Source organism: Mustela nivalis, assembly GCF_964662115.1.
Source record: "Mustela nivalis genome assembly, chromosome: 10".
NCBI classification, from domain to species: domain Eukaryota; kingdom Metazoa; phylum Chordata; class Mammalia; order Carnivora; family Mustelidae; genus Mustela; species Mustela nivalis.
In genome coordinates this window covers 89,807,466-89,812,992 of record NC_139029.1, presented here as the reverse complement: position 1 = coordinate 89,812,992, position 5,527 = coordinate 89,807,466, and the positions used below count along the sequence as shown (strand labels likewise).

Sequence of the window (5,527 nt, the reverse complement as noted above, 5' to 3'; positions counted from 1 at the left end):
ACTTTTGGACATTTGACAAATAATCTGATAAACTGAAACCCAATTAAGTTTAATAAAGAAAGTCTATCTGTACGTCTACATCCTCTTCCAGAAAATAACGTTCTTCCCTTTCCTTTTACCTGGACTCACTGGGAACTGCAGCACACTGACAGAATCCTCGGCCCATGAATCGTTCCAGTGGTGAGCACCTAACCTCATGATGAGTCCCTCATGAAGATTTGGAGAACTTAATACTAGAAAGAGTGTTGAGAAAGGGTCTCTCTAGCGCCTGAGGTCGTATGACATAAAACTGAGAGCTTTCTGCCAGGTTAGAAAACTGTGCTGTGGGAGAAGAAGATGAAGCAGGAACACAGATGGGAGCAGAGACATGAGAGAGAACCTCAAGTCTATTCCAGTTCATGGCTCTTGCTTCACCCGAGTTCCAGAGGCCATCCTCCTCTTTTTGCATAAGTTAACTTGAATTGGATTTTTGCCTTGGGGCTCTTCAAACGCTAATTCTGACATCCCACTAAAGTTTCTTTAATTTTTTTTTTTTAAACAAAATAGAGGGGCACCTGGGTGGCTCAATGGGTTAAGCCTCTCCCTTAGGCTCAGGTCATGATCCCAGGGTCCTGGGATTGAGCTCCGCATAGGGCTCTCTGCTCTGTGGAGAGCCTGCTTCCTTCTCTCTCTCTGCCTGCCTCTCTGCCTACTTGCAATCTGTCAAATAAATAAATAAAATCTTAAAAACAAAACAAAACAAAATAGAAAACTTAGGTTTTAAATGACTACAGATTTACTGCATGTACACGTAATATAGTGCATCATGCAGAGTCAACATCTAGATGTTTGAAGCTGTGTAGACCTTTAAAGGGAGGGTTAATTAAAATCGGCAACAGTATCAAGAATCAGTACTGTAACAACTTTAAAAAGTGGCACACTTTAACAACAGAAGGTTTCAAGGGTTACAAAAAGAACTTTAGCCATCTCAAGGCCTTTTCTGGAGCACAAAATTACATTATTTACTTCAGGGGCTTACACAGAGACTGAGTCACTGAGCAGTCATTCACAGGGATTATAAAGTTCCTGATTTGGAAGAAACTTTGATTTTGTTATTGAGAGAAGTGTGCTGATGTAATGCATTGTTTCTTCAAATATAGAATAACTTTCAAAGGTAAATATATTACATTTCTTCTGTTGATTTACTTTAGTTTTGTTAGAGTGCAAATGAACATGGACAGAATATTCTTTAAGTGGAAAAAAGTATGCTGTTACACCCCGGTTTTCAATATTTTAGGTTGTATCTTTTGTTAGTGTAGTTTAGGGATCTATATTTATGACTAAAGAATAAAGACCCATTTTTTTCTTTCTTTTGATTCCCTTCTGCCTGCACTCCCCTCTCAGCTTCTATTTGGCACTGACCACCCTTCATCTTTAGGTTACAGCACCCTCTACTGAGCTGTTCGCAATATTACACGGTGGCCATTTTCCCTAATAGTGGCTGTTTTTCCTTCAGGAAGTAACAGTCTGAAAATGTTGAACTTTCTGCAAATCGAATTGCTCTTACACTCTTTGAAACTTATAAAGATACAGGTACAGCCATATTACTATGAAAATAAGTGATGGTGAGTTTGAAGACTTTACAGAGACATACGCAGACAAACTTTAATGTAAAAGACATGCAAGATTTGAATATATGTAGCACCTTGTTATCTTGAGATCTGTCTCCTAAATGACTTAGAAAATCTGGGGAGAATATTCACTTAGCTTAATGTGATAGAATTAAAACTTAAAATGATTATTGTCTTTCTAAAGAATTCTAGGATATTCAAGTTTAAAATTCATTGTATGATAAAACTATCTTTCCAGTAATGGTGATGGCTTTATATTGAGTCACTCAAATTCTCCTACACAGCCTCCTTTGTAATCACTTAAATTTGAGACAGCAGTGACCAGGATTTTGACAAAGAGTTGGTCCTTGTGATGAAGTTCTAGAACCTAGGTGGGGTTCGGTGGGGTGAGGTCCAGAGCCAATGACCAAGAAAGAATTCTTGAGACATCTTTGGTGCAAAATGGTGGTTTATTAAAGCACAGGGGCAGGACCCGTGGGCAGGAAGAGCTGCTGCTGCCCAGGGCCTGTGAGGAGTCACTGGTTATATACACAGGAGTTGGGTAGGTGAGGACAAAGGGGTGTTCAGAAGGGCTATCGGGGTAAAGAAGACTGTCAGGGTATTGAAGGCCTGGTTACTATCACTCCAAGGCCGTTTTCCCTGTAATGAGGTACTAACATAAAGACCATTGGGGAGTCTCCTGATGGAATGTCACATTCTTACTATCAAGCATCCTTGTTAGTGAGATTCAGGTTTAGAAGAAATTTAACTTTATTTACTTTTCCTTCTACCTCAGTCTTCTCTAGTTTTGTTTATGATGGGGAGGATGATGTTAGGGCTTGAGGAACTGAGTTATTTGCCTCTGGAAATTGGGCTATTGATAAGGTAACTTCTTTGTTGTAAATCTCAAGGACATTGGTAAACCAAGGGAGACTCCTGTCTTGCAGGATTGTGATTTCTGCAAGTTAACTATTTGTTTTTCTTTTAGGGCAGCCAGAGGTACCTGAGGAACGTCACACATATTACCGACTGAGGAACATTACACATATTACCGATGGGAGCGGGTGGAGAGGGGGTGCAAGGTGCCAGTTCTTGCTTTGTCCTCAGCCAGCCTCCTGCTCCCTCATCACTTGTAGGGAAACTAAGACTTTGGTCTTATTATTACCATACAATAACTACATGGTCCAGTAGATTTAAAAAAAAAAAAAGGTAAACTTGTTTACTAGCTAAAATTATGAACATCTAGAATGATCATTTAAGTGGATTCTTTCTAACGACAAGGTATTCAAAGTAGGTGCTGAAAAGGTCTTCGAAGACCAATTATAGATGAAATTGATAAAGTTTGAAGGTTGTCTCCATGGAAGATGGTAGTACTTAAAACAGCTAGAAGCTTGGAAAAATAGTTGCAAGCTGAATTGGGCTGAACCCCCAACTTCTGTCCTGACCACAGAAATGAATCAGGGTAAGGAAATCTGAGGGAGTTCAAAGTTTCTCCTCTTGACCTCTACAGGAACCACTGGTCTTTGGGAATTATTAACACAGAAATGGGTAAGGATGCCCTCTCTCTTGCAGATGTTTAAATGTCTATGTAAAGTTTTATTCTCTCATGCAGGAAGTTTCTTTTTTTTTTTTTTTGTCCTGCAAAATCTATTTATTTTCTACTGCACAAACATCTTTCTCAGGTAATGTTACTAGAACAACCTGTTTACGAGGTTTTTATAGCTTGGGATAAATATAGTTTTTTTTTTTAACTTCTATTATATGGAGTTGTGATATAAAAATGACTTATAGGCTATATTTTTCAGAAAGCATTTAGCTAGAATGTAATCCCACTGAGAAAACTTTCCCATTTAAGTCTATGATATGGAATGAAAAGATAGGATTAAGTCTTCTGATCAAGAAGCTTGCGATCATCAAAGGAATGTTAGTCTCCACAGAGAGCCACCAGGATTTTTTCATAATCTCCCTTGGTTTCATCCAGGATGGCTTGGCAGAGAGAGATACCATACAGCTTCTGGTAGCACGCTTTGATATCATTCATGTTGATTTCAGAACCGGAAACCATGATTCTGATCAAGGTCTTATGACGAGGTCCAGAACCCTTCATGGCCTGATGAAGCTCCTCGGCAAAGAACATCGGTTTGCTTGTGGCACACTTCACGATAGCCATGAGGCATTTCTCAATGTCGCCTTTCATCTCCAGGTCTAGGACTTTGTTCATGTCGTGCTTACTGTACTTGCGGTACTTCTGGAACACTTGGCGAAGATGGGGATAGGCTCTGGTGGTAAGGATGGTAACGAACACATTCACATCTGTCCCCTTTCTCCTTTCTCCTGCTTCATGCAAAGCCCTAGCATCTCTATCAGCCAAGTCGCCATTCAAGCCCAAATCCTCAGATCGGTCACCCTTAGCCAGAGAAAGCAGAGCATTCCGATAATCTCCAGATGTGTCTGAGGTGATATCTTTAGCCAGATCTCTCTTCAGTTCTTCTCTATAGACTCTGTTAATTTCTCTGATCTCTTTGTTAGTTCTTGATACCAAAATTTCATCCAGAGTGTCTTCATCAGTTCCAAGGCCCTTCATGGCAGCACGAAGTTCATCAGCGTCAAACTGGGCTGGAGTTTTTAATAGCGCCAAGACAACTTCCTCAAGGTGACCAGAAAGGGCTTTCTTCAGAGCTTCATCCAGGGGCTTTCATTTTTCCTGGAGATACGCTGCTTTAATCTGTTGTTCCTCTTAGTTAGGATGTCAATGATGGTTGCTTCATCCACACCTTTAACTGTTATTGCGTTATTCAAGGCAGCAACATCCGAGGATGGATTGAAGCTAGGATAGGGGCTCACTGCTGACCCAGGACCTCCTTTGGATCCTTTCGCAGTTTTAATGTATTCCTGCTCTTCATTTTCAATAAACCAGGCCTGTTTGAGGAATTCTGATACCATTGCCATTTTGAAAGAAGGATCCTTTTTCCCCAACTTCTTCCAAAGCACTGAAGAGAGATTCAACTGTGAACGTTTCCTACTCATGCAGGAAGTTTCTATTGTTGACTTTACTTTTATTCTGTACGGTAACAGTGTCTTCTTAATCTGTTGTGGACAGATACCGTTGTAAAATTCAGTAAAAATGATTTATTAGAAAAGTGAAATTAAAAAGACAATTCATGAGCTATTATCAGATTCAACAAACAAAAGTACTCCATCAAAACTGCTATAAAGTTTCTAAATGCTTCTAAATCTTTGATTTAGCTTGTTGTGAACAGATAGCAGCTCGCAGTCTGGCACTAGAGTGCAAACCACACTTTGAGTGGTATTACTTTTACCAGCAGAGTGTCTCAAAATTTAATATAGGAAAGGATCACCTGGGGCTCTTGCATAAGTGCAGCTCTGGGGTGGTCTTGAGACTATTTCCTAAAAAGTTCCCAAGTGAAACTGATGCTGCTGGTCTGTAGCCATAGTGTTGTGTAACAACACATCATGAACTGTTTTTGATTTTTACACTGGTATTTTGAACTAAAAATTCTTACTCTATTTTACTCGTGTTTAAGTCAGGTACTAATTAAAGTCAGATTTATTGAGGTATAATTTCCACAGAGTAAAGTTTAACCTTTTTAGTGTACAGTGGTGTGCATTTTTAACAAAGTCATAGTTGTATAACCACCACCATAATCAAAACCTAAACAGTTCCATCACCCCTCAAATCTCCCTACGCTCTTACATAGTCAATACCTCCCATGCTGTAGCCCTGGCAACGCCTGGTCTGTTTTCTGTCCCTATAGTTTTGCCTTTTCCAGAATGCCGTGTACTGTATTGTATAGTAGTTTATTCCCTTTTATCACTAAGTAGTGTTCCATTGTATGAATGCAACACAGGTTGCTTATCCATTCAGCCATTTAAGGATGTTTTGTTTGTTCTTGGGTTTTGGTGATCATGAATAAAAC

At 39.6% G+C, this 5,527-nt stretch overlaps 1 pseudogene across 1 annotated transcript; it reads right to left on the bottom strand.

Annotated features, from left to right (window-relative positions):
- Positions 1–3,205: 3,205 nt before the first annotated feature.
- LOC309843081 (annexin A1 pseudogene) lies at positions 3,206–4,612 on the bottom strand (annotated as a pseudogene). The gene has a single exon. The product of its transcript is annotated as an annexin A1 pseudogene (transcript).
- Between the last annotated feature and the right edge of the window lie 915 nt (positions 4,613–5,527).